The sequence below is a fragment of the Chrysemys picta genome, chromosome 9 (assembly GCF_011386835.1).
Source record: "Chrysemys picta bellii isolate R12L10 chromosome 9, ASM1138683v2, whole genome shotgun sequence".
In the NCBI taxonomy this organism is placed as follows: Eukaryota; Metazoa; Chordata; order Testudines; family Emydidae; genus Chrysemys; species Chrysemys picta.
In genome coordinates, this window is record NC_088799.1 from 30,696,578 (window position 1) to 30,712,489 (window position 15,912).

Here is a 15,912-nt window from a genome sequence, read left to right on the forward strand (position 1 = left end):
TGAAAGTGGTGCAGAGGACACGGAGATGCCTACTCACAATGAAGTATGCTTTTGCTTATACAACTTGATGCTATATTGACACAATGCGTGGCATAAGAGGCCGAATGCAAATGCAGGGTGTCAAAATAGTTTTGTTGGAAGCACTTTTGCCAATGCAACTATCTGCTGTACAGCCAACGTTTCATTGCACTCACAGTGGCGTTTCACTCAAGTATTAGACAATTCCATTTGGATTGGTACAATTATCGCCTACCAAGTAGGAGTTAAGGTTCTGATACAGCAAAGCACTCAAGCATGTATTTATCTTCAAGCACACGCTTAAGAGCTTTCCTGAATTTGGACCTGTGTTGAATGCTAATGATACCACTTCCTGCTTCTCTGCTCTGTTTAAGCAGAGGAAGAGAACAAAGAGTAAGGAAGAATCTTCATCGTTAGACTGAACAGGAATGAGACATGCTTCAGCTGGAAGTTTGTCTTCAGTCAGCCCTCTTTAGAGTTGACCACAACCAGCTAACAAGTTTTTTGAACACCAAATAGTCCGTGTTTACTATTAATTTGTATTTGTTCTTTTACTTCTATAACTTATCTGGCAGTTAAACTCTTTAAAAAAAATCAGTGAACTTAAAATAACAAGGAGACTTCATTTTTAAAAAGTAAACAAACTCAAGTGATGGCTCTAAGAAACACCTCCAGAGGCAGCTGCAACAGAGAACGGCTCTTGGACTAAGCATGAAAAATGATTCCTTTAATTACATTTGTACTAGAGACAAGTATTTTATTTGGATCTACATGCACTTGTGTTACAGTTATTAACATCAATAAGAATTCTATATGTGCATCTGAAGGAAATTATAACCTAAAGAAAGGTAAAAGCCTTCTGTTCATTTTGCATTTGTTTTAATCAGTAGATATTGCAGATTGCTCATTGCATCCAGAATTTATTCTTTGCCTTATTTATATTTGGCGCTGTGGCTTTAAGGTGGAGTGACTGACGTGCTTAGTTTCCGTTTTAAAATGAACCATTTGCTTTGTTTTTAATCTCTATTTTTGCCTGCCTATCGGGATTCTTATCCCCTTCCTAATTCAGGCTTCTTGGCATGCTCTCCAGAGACTGAAATAAGGAAATCTAAATTGGAATACTTTGAAGATTTGGAGCGTCTATTGTCTCTCCTGGGAATACAAGATGTTTGTCTTTCTGTCCATCATTCTGGCAGCCAAGGAGCAGTGGTGTCACTCTGTTGCTTCCCCCAAAACCCGTGGTTTTAGTAGCAATTCTAGTAAGCCAATAATCCCAGTGTTACCATTATGTCACTAATAAAACAGATGCTTATTTACAATACTGTACAATGTGTATTTACAAAATGTCTCTAAAAATCCATATGGCATGTACAGAAGGAGCTGTAAATAAGGCATCCATTTACAACAAAATAAAACGTTTAACTTGTTAATAACTGGAAATAAACATAACTTCAATAGAATTTTTATATTTCAGGACTCTCACTGAATTGCTCTGACTCAGAATTGCATGCCATAGGAATATGATGTGTTAACCTGAGAAATGTCTGCTCCAATTAATCACACAAACAGTGCAACAAATTCCTGCATGTTATCCCTTGGGACTGACACTTCATAGTTTATGACAGTGAGATGAGGTAGTAGAAACATGCAACAGAAGTGGTAGGAAACCAATGGGCCTGGTCTAAATGGGACCAAGAATAGGTCCAGCTATTGTAAATAAAATTTAATTTTGGTTGGTTTTGTAACAATTCAGTTTTAGTCAAGAAAATGTCAGGAAAATCAGGAATACTGGTGTCATTCCTGCCCTTAACTCACCCTGTTGTGAATAGTTTTTACAGCAGATAAAAGTAATGTATTTACAATATCATTTAATATATAGTGAGATGCATGCAGTAATGTGGCACAACCAGAATACATTGAAGAAATTGTATCAGCACCTCCAGTGGTCATTCCACTTGGAAATCTAGAGGTCCTGGGAATGCCCAGCTGCTCTTGGGTGTCCAGGGAGCAGCAGATGCCAGACTGTTTATTGGATTTGTGTTTGGCAAGAAGGTTGCAACCGTTTCTTCAGGGTACAGGCCTCCCTATGGTTATTCATGCTTTTGTCACCTCCACATGGGGCAGCCTCTTAAAAGCATTTGGAAATTGCAGCTGGCACAGAAAGCTGCTGCCGACCTACTCGGCAGTGTTTCACATAGCGAGACTGTTACCCTGTGCTTCTGGACTGCACTGCACTCAGCAGTTGGCTGAAGTGAAAGATGATGATTTGAGCTACACAGTCCTAAATGGTTTGGACTTCCTCTCTTCTGGTGTTATACCACTCCACCAACATCAATTCTCAGAGGTACTTCACCTTATGCTTGTGATTAAAACCATAATTTAAACACCAGGAAGCCATTGGGAGAGAGATCTCCCATCACTTGGCCATAGAATACACTATCCCTCTAAATTCATTTTTCATTTCCCTTAACCTGGCTTTGGTAACTTGTGAGGCCTATCTGCTTTCCAGAGCTGCTGCTGCCGCCACGTGAGTGTGAGAGAGAGTGAGTTCTGGTTGTGATTTTAAAAAGCACTCAGTGTTGACCTACGTCTGCTCCCACTGAATTCAGTAGGAGTTTTACTGTCACATATGTAATGGAAGCAGAGCTAGTCCAATGCTGAGGTGCCAAGAAATCAAGTCATTTAAAAAGAAAATAAAAATCAATGATAAAAACCTGAGCCAAAAGGTCAGACAGGTAGAACAGTTATGAACAGTCACAGTGAGCTACAGACTCTTAAACAACAGTTAAAGTGGGGAAGAAAAATCTAAGGAGTCAGAGATGGAGGAGAAGCTTGGGAAAGTAGTTAAAAGTTTCATTACCACTGATTTTTGCTACTAGTCCAATGAGACAATAGTGTCAGGCACAGAAAAGCATTTGTACTTGGCAAAAAGCCAGGTGAGAAAACACAGATCCTCACCAGAAGAGGCCTGAGGAAGAGGGTAAGGTAATGAAACAACTGGTCAAATACAACTCTAGATTTGCCTTTTAATGTGAAGAAGAGGAGAAATTTCCTGAAGGGCTTGTAATAATAGCCAGGGGAAAATATTCTGAGAACAGGCTTGAAGACTTTGTGATTTTACTAGCCCTTATCCATTCCCCCCCCTCCCCCACTTAAGAGTTACACTGAATCGAACCCTCCATGCTGAATTGCCTTACACTAATGAAACAGAAAGGTGAGAATCAAATAAGGAACTAAGGAAATAAGGTACTTGTTCAAACGGTCACTAGTTCCTTACCCCTTTTCCTCCTGCATTTTCAGTTTTCTTAGTACTTCAATGAAACCTAGATGTTTAGACAGACAGTCTCAGCATCATATAAATCTAGAACCAAGAAATCACTCACACATTCATATGAATACAGTTACATTACTATCCTTAACATAGATCAATAGTTCTGAAAAGGGTTGGTTCTCAAAGCCTGAAAAGCCAAAAGCTTAAAAGCTCTGAATCAAGGAAATTACAAATTCCAGATGCAGAGTGACTATTTTTACTGTTTTTTAAAAACTCAAACAAGCAAGGAAATTCCATGCAAAAATAGTTTTAACGTAGTATTAAGGTTGAGAAATCTTTTCTATTATAATGAAGCTGCAGTGAAACTTTTCTATGATCATATCATTAGGGGCCTAATTCAAAACCCACTGAAGTCAATGGACAAACCTTCACACCCTCCTTGGACTATTTTACTTTGACTCAGCCTTAGGGGAAAATTGATAAGAGTGCTGTTGTCATATTTCTTGGTCAGTGTTGGGCAAGGCAGGATTAAACTGGATTCTCTGGATTAAACTTCCCCAAATAAAACTCTTTCAGCTTCTGATTGCAAAGTGAATTGAAATAACATCTAAAGAAACTAGTTTTTAAAGTAAAATGTTGAATTGCTATCTATAACAAGCAAAGATAAAGGTTATCTGGGCAATTTGAGGATTAATTCCAGTAGACAAAACAAAGACACTGTTGTCTGAACTCTAAGTAAAATTCTCTGCAGTTTTAGTGCTGAAATTATCTAGATACTTGATTTTTCCAGGGTATTTTGTTAACTGGACTAAAATACCTCCTTCTTTCATAATACTGTACAAGGAAATGTAAGGGCAGGATTAGAAAAGGAATGTCATTTGATATTTTCCTTACATCTGGACTTCTGCATTGCAGGTATCAACCACAATATTGCCAACCACAAGTATTCAAAAATCATGAATTACCCCACACAAAAAACAGGATACTGGTTTAAAAATCATGAGAACTTTTAAAACATAACAAATTTGATGTTTTTCTTTACTTTTGGGGATTTTTTAAGCTTCTAGGGTTCACATTTTCAAGCTTTTCTCTGCACACGAGGACTAGAAATGTACTTGTTTTTGCAAATTGAGGCTTTTTCTCTCAACATAATGAGATGACTCCAGGAGCTGCGGCTTGAAGAAAAACATTAAATATCACAAGACTCATGATTAAATCATAAGAAGCGGTGATGCTGCAGCCACATAGGATATTGTTGCTATTTTAATGTCAGACATGTCTTTGAGGGGAGTTAGTGCACTTCTCTCTTGCAGGTTTATGGTTTTTTTTTTTTTGTCCTTGACTTATCCTTTTGGAAAATTCCTATAGCATTAATTGAAAATGGATTTTCCTTCCACAGAACAGTTCAAAAACATATAGCAACATTATCATCATCACTCTCTACTTAATTCTCTGAGCTTTCAGAGCAATGTCTATGTTATATCTCAACTGAAACCTGCAGGGTTAATCTTTAAATTCTATAGGCCTTTTCCATAATGGGATATTTGACAAGTCTATACTACAGAAGATATTGGATAAGGGTATTATAAAAGATTCCCCTCTGTAATAGGAAAGGTTGAGACTACATGTTGTTGCTTGCTCTGTTTATGGAGAGAGTCAGTAAATACTTATTGCTATATTATAAAACCATGGGAAGGTTTAGAGTCCAATCCTGCCCCACTGACATTCAAATGAGTGTCACCATTTATTCAATGGGAGTAAGATCTGGCTTTACTAGACAAAAATGTTTAGTGTGAAAGGGGGTTATTTTTCCTTTTATTCCTGTTTGTTTCAGCCACAATATCACCAGCCAAAGCTGAAAAGTCTTCTACTATGGTCATCTTTAAACAATATTTGCCAACACACAAGGGGGTCTGAGATACAGCAGGTATTCTCTACCTATTCCAGGGGAATATCTTCAGAAGCTCAGACACCACTGTGTGCTATTAATTGTTATTATTCATATTGTGATATGAGCCCAAGTCATGGACCATTGAGTTAGGTGCTATCCAAACACATTTGGGGTGACTTGATCACAGTCTGTAAGTACTTACGTGGAGAACAGAAATTTAATAGAGGGCTCTTCAAACTAGCCAACAAAGATATAACAAGATATAATGGCTGGAATTTGAAGGTAGCCAAATTCAGACTAGAAATAAGGTGCACATTTTTAACAGTGAGGATAATTAAGCATTGGAACAACTTACCAAGTGTTTTGGTGGATTCTGCATTGCTGGACATTTTAAAATCAAGATTGCATGTTTTTTCTAGATATGCTCTAGTTGAAACAGGAATTAATTCAGGTAAGTCCTATGGCCTGTGTTATGCGGGAGGTCAGATAAAAATACCCCCATGGCTTTATAATCTATGATTTTAAAACAAAAAGATGGGCCCTCTCTCAAAGAACTTATATCAATAGACTGACTTGGACTTTTTAAGAATGACCATTTTTCTTTCCTAAGTGTCCTCTTCATCATCACAATCTTCCAGTACTGCGAGGGCTACACTAAAAGTGTGACACACAGTAGTGCTGACAAACCTGTATTTTTGGACCAAGTCATATCATAGCTCCAGGTTACAAAAGGTACATATGCGCCACTACTGCTCTAAGGTATATCAAGAGCCATTTTGGCTGTTGCCCAGTCCAGGATCTGGGGAGCACAAATGAAGCTTTGAACCATCTTCTCTTCTCTCCCCTTGGGTGCACCAATTGTGAGTTCAGCTGAACTGTGGATTGAGTCCAATGTCTTTTGGAGATTCTCAGCTGAGTATAAAACTATCAGCAAACACATCTGATGTATGTCTGCTTACACTCCTTCTCATCTGTTACAATGACATTCTGCCTGCTTATAAGTTGATTGGACATTTTCTCTAAGATCATTTGCACCAAGGAACAATAGTTTTCCTTAGGCACAGCACTCTGTCATCTGTTCTGCATAAAATTTGACTGTCTGCCAACTATGAAACAGTGGCACCTCATGCTACTCTGCATTTTTCTCCCCAGCTGACACTTTTATGCCACTCTTCCAACCAACAACCACTTATAAAAAGAGAAAGAAAAGAAAACCTTTGAGCAGTGTGGAGAAGGAAGACACAATGTTCAGCAAGTTTCATTTCAGTCTGCAAATTAAAAAACTCATGGAGATAATTAAAAAAATTTAAGTACTAGAAGAATGGGGGCAGGCACTCTATGCAGGTAATTCCATGACCAACAGTGGAAGGACAAAAGAGAACCACAGTGAATGCCCAGAATACCAGATGTGCTGTGCGGTTGCTTCCAAAGTTTACAGACTACAAAATAGGTATAACACAACCTCAGGAACCATTGACTGTGCAGGACCTTTTCATGTAGGGAAAAAGGGAATCAGAAATCTTTCTGCAAGAATAGAACTGGGGCATGAGCAAAGAACAGAGCAGAAAAGGTACATCATCAGCTCCTAGCGCTAGTCAACTTTATAATAAAAGTAGATTTTTTACAGAAAAAGATATTTTCAAGACAATGGACTGTGTTTCTATTGGAGGGAGGGAAAAACGGTGAGCAAAAACCAATTCTGCAACCTAAGTTTTGTCAACTAAGGCCCCAATTCAGGATAGTACTTACATCAACCCTAATTTTAAGCATGTGACAGTCCCATTCAAATCTCTGGGACTACTCATATGCTTAATGGGCCTGATCCAGTTAGGTGCTGAGCACGCTGACCCGACCTACCATAGTATTTCCCCCTCTTCCCTGCCACAAACATACACTTTTTTTGAGACTGAATGCAGCAGAATTAACGGTGTGTAGTCTTGTTTGGGTTTTTAAATTTTTTTCCTTCCAATTGTTTCTGCTCTATAACTTTTCAAAACTTCTCCAACTTTGGAAAAGTGACAGAGTAGCCAAAGGAAAAATGAAACACTAACTCTGCTACTCTGAAAAGCTCAGCATTTCCTCAACAGTTTCTTAGTTCTTCAAGACTATAACAAAATGAAAAATTCAATAAAAAATGAAACAAAATGAATCTTTTATTTTGCTTTGAAATGTCCCATAAAAATCAAATAAAAAAAAATCACATTTTTCTGCAAAAAAAATATTTTAGTGAAACCCCATTTTGGGGGGGTAAAACCTTTTTTACCAGCTCCACTGATAGACACATATGCCTATTTTATGGCTGCATTAATCTTCCCAACTCCCCCATGGATTAAACAGTTAAGTATTACTAGTAATAGTGTATTATTGTGAAGTGGATACCGGTTCCCTAGGAGATCACCAACACCTTTTCTGAGACTAGCTTGAAAGCCTGAGATAACTATTAATCCAGGGTTTGCTTTGAATCACATTTTGTAACTCATCTGGATTTGCTTCAAACCAGAAATCCTGAGGTGAAAGGCTCCCATTATCAGTCCCCTAAAACCATCAAGTCTCCCAGTTAATCCCACAAATTTAATATTCCCACACATCTCTATAGATGAATGACCTTCAGATCCATTCAGACACAAAACCATTTTCACAGTGCAGATAATCACATGCTTATGTGGTACAATTCTTACATTATACTGTCCATGGACATGCTCAGGAACTATTATATGAGATTCCTAGGATCCTGCTGAGCCACTGCTATGTAATAGTGGCTCCTGTTGATTTCAGAAGGAGTAGCTAATATGCAATGAATGCATATGTGGGCCTTAGTTCTAAATTATTCACATCTGTTAATATTTTCCTCCTGTCCTGTTATATATTCTTAAAATTAGTTTGCTATCATATACAGCAATGCAGCAAGGTTGTTCTGAATTCTGATCCTGTCCTATAAAGTGCTAGCAACCCTCCCAACTTGGTGTCAGATTTTATAAGCATACTCTCTACGCCATTATTCAAGTCATTAGTGAAAATATTTAATACCACCATACTCAGGATTGACCCTTGTGGTACCCCACTAGATATGCTCTCCAAGTTTGACAATGAATCATCAATACCCACCCTTTGAGTTCAGTCTTTCAACCAGTTGTGCACCCACTTTATATTAATTTCATCTAGACCACATTTCCCTAGTTTGTTTATGAGAATGTCATATTGGACTGTGTCAAATGCCTTACTAAAATCAAGATGTATCATGTCTACTACTTCCCCTCTATCCATTAGACCAATAACCCTGTCAAAAGGAGGAAATTAGGTTTGTTTGGCACTATTTGTTCTTGACAAACCTGTGCTGGCTATTCCTTATAAAACTATAATGCTCTAGGCACTTACAATTGATTAATAATTTGTTCCAGTATATTTCCAGGTGTCCAAGCTAGGCTGACTGGTCTATAATTCACTGGGTCCTCTTTGTTCTCCTTTTTAAAGATAGATACTATGTTTGCCCTTCTTCAGTCCTCTGGGATCTCACCTGTTCTCCAAAGTTCTCAAAGATCATTGTTAGCAGTTCCCAGATTGCTTCAGCTAGTTCCTTAAATATTCTAGGATGAATTTCATTTATTTGACCTGTTCTTTCCCTATTTTGGCTTGCATTCCCCCTCCCACTCTCACCCCCTTGTTGTCAATATTAGTTGTGCTGAGTATTTGGTCACCATTAATGGCTTAAGTGAAGACTAAAGCTTAATAGGAATTAATCACCTCAGACTTCTTGATGTCATCAGTTATTAGCTCTCCTTCACTGTTAAGTAGAGGTCCTACACTTTTCTTGTTTTTTTCTTGCTCTCAAGTCTTTAAAGAATCTCTTATGATTGCTTTTTATGTCCCTTACTAGGTGTAACTCAGGGCAGGTCTTCACTATGGGGGGGGGGGGGGGTTCGATTTAAGATATGCAAATTCAGCTACGCGAATAGCGTAGTTGAATTCGACCTATCGGAGCCGACTTACCCCGCTGTGAGGACGGCGGCAAAATCGACCTCCGCTGCTCCCCGTCGACGGCACTTACTCCCACCTCCGCTGGCGGAGTAAGAACGTCGATTCGGGGATCGATTGTCGCATCCCGACGAGACGGAATAATTCGATCCCTGAGAGATAGATTTCTACCCGCCGATTCAAGCAGGAAGTGTAGACCTAGCCTCAGTTTGTAGATTCCAAGCTATACAGAGCTCTTCTTTGGGTCTGGGGCAGGTATTCAGTGTCACAACTAAACACAAGGTGGATCAGAATGTTTAGCATAAGTAAACACATATTCTAAGAGACCATTCAAGGTGAAGTGGATTTAACACCTCTCCAGTCATAGGACAAAAAAGGGGTGAATTGGGTTACAGGCAGTTGTAATCAGCCATAAATCCAGTATCTTCATTAAGACCATGATTAACTGCCTGGCAAAGTTAGGTCTTAAAACGGTCATTTAAAATCTAGTATAACTCTGTTTATAAGGGTAACATTGAGCCAGGTGCCACCATCCGTACTCCCCTTGAGCAATACTCTTATTCCACGAGTAGTCTTATTGATCTCAATGGGACTACTCAGAGTAAGGTACTAAGCATGAATAAGAGTGGCAGAACCTCGCCTTTAAGTAGACCATAGATTGAACTAGAACTCCACACTATAAATCAATCCATGTTAATAATTGTGATGCAATGAAAATTTAGGAAATTACTATTTTGATATGAAATAGATTTCAAAAATAAAACTAGAATGGATTTTGAGAGTTTGCAGAATTATATATATTCTTCTTTCTATTCATTATGTTGTAAATACTGTTGGCCACTAATTGGCATTTGGTTAAATAGCAAAAAATGACTATTTATGCATACCAAGAAAAACAATGACATTACAAAAATATATTTAGATAAAGAGAATGTACTCTTCATTGCTGAGCTCTATTCTATTTGGTAAAGAATATGTCCTCTTTCTTCTGGACTTGCTGAGTACATAACATTAAGCCATGCAGAAGTATTTTAAAGAGGAAATCAGTTAAACATTGTAACCATAATTACCATACAAAGAATTTACTGATTTCCGCTACTGATGTTGTTTTTCTTTGTTTAGTCACAGAGTGATCACTTACATTAAATATGCAGCAAGTGAACAACCTCCTAATGAACTACAGTTGAAGCAAGTCTCTGGTCTCATATTAGTAACCTCTGTATGCTTAAGTAGTATTAACTGATACCCATTATAGTATCTTGGATCATTGCCTTCTGGGTGGGAGCTCAAGGATAATCTACTCCTTAAATGATGTGGGCTGTAAAGCAGTGTACATAAGTGTTGTTCAGCAAGGCATCTGTTGCCTTAAATGTTGGAACAGCTTCTGCTTGCTTAGTGACAGGGAATTCTGTAGAAATAGGAATCCAGGTGCTTTATCCCTTCTAGACATTTGCTTAGTTTATTCATGATGTATTTAGTATTAGTATGACATGCCTCTGAATTAATGTTTACAGTGATGTGGGAACTCAGCACTCATCAGCATCAGACCATGTTTTCTGAGTTCAGGTAGCTAACTATTCATGCACTAATTCACATGCTTCGTGGGCATCTCACATATTCCCACATTAAATAAAGTAAATGTTAATTTAAATACTTGGGTTGGATGGCGCACATCATGCCTTTCAGCAAGCATTTCACCTTTTTTATAGCTGATAAAATATTGGCTTTCCACTGAAAGTGCATGGGATGGTTAATATATAATTTATAAGAAAATTAGGTCTCTGCCGTTCTTGCAAGTTTTCTGTTTGAAATAGTGATGCAAACTTGCTTCAAAAAGGGCATTCACTCTTGCCTTCCTGCTGTTTGCAAACAGAATTTGAACTCCTTTCTGGGCACTTTTAAAAAAAATGCATTTTGATCCATTGGTGGCGTAGAGCATTTGAAAGATAACAGGCTACTCTGGTCAACTTTTTGCATGGAGAATCCTCTGAAATATCAGGACTATCACAGCGTCAATTATCACTGTTTTTATCATGTGAGTTTAACACAAGCAACACAATTAAAAACACAATATACTTATTACCTTGCTAAAGGACCAGTATCTGAAGAATCTGATTAAAAGGTGATGATGTAATGGGCTTTCTCCATCTACCATGTGATCTAAAGGTAAATCGTATTTAAACTGCATTCTAAATCTCACTTATACTTGAGGTCCTCAAAGCTGACATTTTCTTAACAAAACTCATCTCTGAAGTTTATCCTTTCCTTTTGGTTAGTCTCCACAGTAGAACTTGTTCAACGTACAGCCATGTCCTCTTCAAACTGAATTTTAAAATTTGAGTCAATTTCACTTATGTTTTCCTCCTTTGTTTTTTCTGTGTTGCAATAATTCAATTTACTTATTCAAGATAGATAAATGATATTTTAAAATATAACCACTGTCTTATACCTAGACCTAAAGTGAACTTTAACCTGACTTCAGCTTTGATAAGTTTGGAAATATGCCCTTTTGATCTTTCTTTCCCTATTGCTATATCAAATATCCATAGAACAATCTTGCCTTCCATTCCCCCCTCACAATATATCTCCACTGAATCCATGACTTGTCCAAAAAGGTCCTGGATCTAAATCTACCCTTTCTACTTCCAGTAAAGGCCCCATTCCAACTTGATCCAATTAATGACCCTCTCCATTCTTCCTTCTACTACTTAAAGAACACTGTTGCTGTGAAAACTCTTGCAACTCTTCTACTGAACCCTGAGATGGTTCTCACTCCCCCTCAGAGTCAGAGAGGAAACAGTTTTTCACGTTTGCAAGATATCTATGTCCCATTTTTCCTCTCAATTACACTGGTATAAATGAGGAGTAACCTAATTACAGTGCTTAATTTGTGCCACAGATTGCCAGGGCTGACCCCTGGCACCTCTAAGCTTGGCAGTTCATACCCCTGGCACTTCTGGGCTTGCTGTATCAGTTATGAAAGAAAAAGAATTGCTTAAGCTCCAGCACCTCTTTCATTACAAATTAAGGAATGGAGTTACATTATTGTAAGAGATCACACCCCTAAATCTCAGAGGAATAACGTCCTCTCTCTGATGTGACTGGGCTGAAAGCCCAGAGTGCCAGGAAATGTGAAGAGCAAAGATGTTGCTCAGCACCCATAGACCTTGAAAAGATGGAAAACAGAGGTAGAAAAGGAAGAATCTGGGCAAAGGACTTAGTTCAAATGCATCCTTTGAATTCTAATGGCTATGGAATACATTATCATAAGTAGTTATCAGTGAAAATCATCATCTTAGACATTCTAGACACTGTATTGACAGACCATGGTGATTTGCAGCTTAAGAAAATCTAAGGCAGATAAATTAAGGTGATATTACAGTCTAGAAATCTTACATCCTTGGTGTATGTAACAAGATATAGCTACCCTGGTGAGTCAGCAGGAATTAGTCAACTTTTTCATCCAAGGTCCCAACGCTTGGAAAGAATGTAGGTCAACAGAAGATCCCCTTACTCTGTTAGAGAGTGTGAGTCTTGACAGATAAGTTATCACCAATTTCCCCAAAGAGTTTACAATGCATATTTAGATAAAACAAATTATGACAGTGATAACAAAAACAATGGGGAAAGAGGGGTGACTAGGAATAAAAGAGATGGGTAACAGTAACAAGATAATGAAGTTGCTTGGGTTAGTTATGTAAATAACTTGATAGTACCATTTCATTAAAATAATACATTAATACCAAATTAGAGAATATATCCTTATGTTGCATTATACTCAAACAGATGGATATAAATAAACATACAAAACCTAGCCCAATTCTGTCTAACAATACAAAGTCGATAATATATACCATTGGGGTAGGGAGGGGGTGCATGAAGGTATCTGAGTGCATTAGGTAAATGTGCATCCATATATGGAAGTGTGTGTGTGTTGAGGTGATATAGAAAGGTCAAGAGCAGAGAGTTTCATGATGTAAATCCCAGTATAAAGCATGCAAATTGAGAATTAAGTTGAATTCCAAATAGCTGAGGAGATGAAACGCTGTGGAGAAGCAATTTACTTATGCCAGCATCTGCTAACTCAAACATGAGCAATTTGAAATAACTGTCAAAAGCTACAATATTTCCATTTCTGTTTCCTAAGGCAAGTAATGTAATTTAGAAATGCTTGAACTTTTTGTATTAATCTCATTGGGCAAAAAAGGGATTATTCTTATTTTCTGTATGTTTGTATGTGTAGTTAAATAAAGATTTTGCATAGTCACATTCATTTACACTTTGTTCCTAGAATTCTGTGTCAGTTTTCATGCTAAGACCTATCTTGCCCTTTTTACCAGGCAAACAAGAGAGCATTCTGATCAAGTAATAAACAAGGAGCAAATCTTGTCTCTGCTCCCTGGACATGGAGAGCTGAACAACTGATAGAGCTTAAGGCACAGTTTTTTGATGGCTACCAGTATCAAGGGTTGATTTGGGGGGCAAATCTTGCGAGGCAAGCCCGCTGCCAGACCAGGGCAGATCACTCAGCTGCCATGACTCATCTCTCCAACAGAGCCCTCAATGACTCAGACCTCAGGCTCGCTGCAGTAGCCTGTCTCTGAGAACGGCATGGGTCAGATGACCCCCCAAGCACAAGTATTTTACTGATCCCACCAGAGCTGCAAGATAGTCTGTGCAACAGTTCTACCTGGCCCGGAACCTCCTATTCATAGAATATCAGGGTTGGAAGGGACCTTAGGAGGTCATCTAGTCCAACCACCGGCTCAAAGCAGGACCAATTCCCAGACAGATTTTTGCACCAGATCCCTAAATGGCCCCCTCAAGGATTGAAATCACAAACCTGGGTTTAGCAGGCCAATGCTCAAACCACTGAGCTACTCCTCCCCCTCATTGACTTGCCATATAACAGACTCGCTAGCTTCCAGTATGCCCTTGATCTGGTTCCTGTTCCAGCCCCTGCCCTAGGTTCAGTTCCTATCCCTTTCCCAGCCTTACCTGAGCCTTGTTCCAGCCCACTCCAGCTTTGACCATGTTCTACTCTGATTTTGCTCCAGCCCTGCATCCTATTCCTGACCCTCGGAACAACTCCAACCCAGCTTCAACTCTTGGCCTGAATCTGGACTCTGACTACCAATTTGGCTTGCCTATGGACTCTCACCTTGTTTCTGACCCACAGCCCATCCCCAGACCTCAGTTTCAGTGCTGCCCTCAGCTTGGTCCTGATTCTATGTCCAGCATCAACCACCACTCTAACCACTAGGCATAATAGCCTGGAACCAGAGCATCCGTTGTATCTCTAGTGACATACATCAAAAGCCATTTTTCACCCCAACCCATGCAGATAGTCACCTCAAGAGCACAGACTTATGCATTAGCATCTGGAGATGAACTCCATGGGCTGAAGAGAATTCCTTCTCTCTCCAGTATACAGACTAGTTTCTTGAGCTGTGTATTAGACCTTTGAATTCAGTAAGAAGTCCCTGAGTAAGGAATTCAGATTAGGTCCAATGAGAAATTTTCAGTGAACAATTGAGATTTTACTGGAAGGAGAAAAAACATTAAAAAAAAGCTCTGATTTTCAGTAACAGAAAACCCAAACATTTTCAGCCAGAAATGGCCTCAAAACACATTTTGTTGTTGTTGATCTCCAAAAATTTGACTGAAAATTACTGAAAACAAAAAAATTAAATGTCTAGCTAAAAAAAAAGCTGAGAACAGACACTGAAAATTTTCATTTTCTTAGCAATCCAATTGTTTATTGAAGAAAAACTGCAATGGGAAATTTGACCTAAAAGACAACATCCACAAATGACCCTGAACATACCAAGCAGATACATTTGAAAAGGATATTTGTTCTTAAACAAAGCATATTTGACTACCATTTATATTCAAATACAGTTTTGTTTTTAAAAGGAAAACACTAGTGACTGACCCAGGTGGAAACATTAGCAGCTGTCATCTTGGAATTTCTCTGAGATGTAATTCCTAACTTTTCCTAAAAGGATCTTGAAAATTCTGGTTGGAAGGACTTTACAATACTCCAGCAGAACGCTTCAAAGTAATTTCACTCAAGACATCACTAGTGCCTCAGTTTTCAAGTGACAGCACTATAGCAGATGATGTATAGTCACAGCTGGGAGGATGCATCTAGTAACTATTCCTGTTATTTCTTTGGTAGTAATACTGATCTTGCACTTGTAATTCGTTGCCTTTTAGTTTGCTGGTTTCTATCAACAATAAAGAGGAATCTAATTTGTTATACCAGGGCTAGGAGGTACAGCTGCTGCAAACACTCCAGTGAAGTCATGAGAGAGACTTAAATCTGAGGCAGATGCTATTCATTTTCCCATCATTGCTCCAAGCCATGCATGGAAGTGGAGGTAGAGATAGATCAGCCAATTACTTAGAACATTTAACAGAAAACTGAACACCACACTAGATAATGTATTGTAGAGAATAAACCTACATTGTCAGGATGGTGGGGTAGATAAGTTAATAGTTTGTTTTTTCCATCCCTAACTTCTGGGATAAACCTTGGTGTGAAAAGAGGATGCTTGAGGCAGTTCTTTGGTATTATGCAGTTCATTCATGAAACAGGAATCCAGGAGATGTGCTATAGCTAAAATACTCTGTCATCTTTTCTCACTGCTTCATCCTCCATTTTAGAAAGACCTGCATAAACTAGCTTCAGGAGGTAATCTGCAACCTTATTCTGAGCTACCAATTGATAACAAACCTCAAAGCTGTAGAGCGGCAA

General features: G+C 38.5%; 1 long non-coding RNA gene across 1 annotated transcript in view; it reads right to left on the bottom strand.

Moving 5' to 3' along the window:
* LOC135973677 (uncharacterized) overlaps positions 1 to 15,302 on the bottom strand; it is a 29,307-nt gene extending 14,005 nt beyond the window's left edge. The window contains exon 1 of the long non-coding RNA XR_010590635.1: positions 15,088 to 15,302. This is a non-coding gene — a long non-coding RNA (uncharacterized LOC135973677). The remainder of the gene's footprint in view (positions 1 to 15,087) is intronic.
* Positions 15,303 to 15,912: the final 610 nt, after the last annotated feature.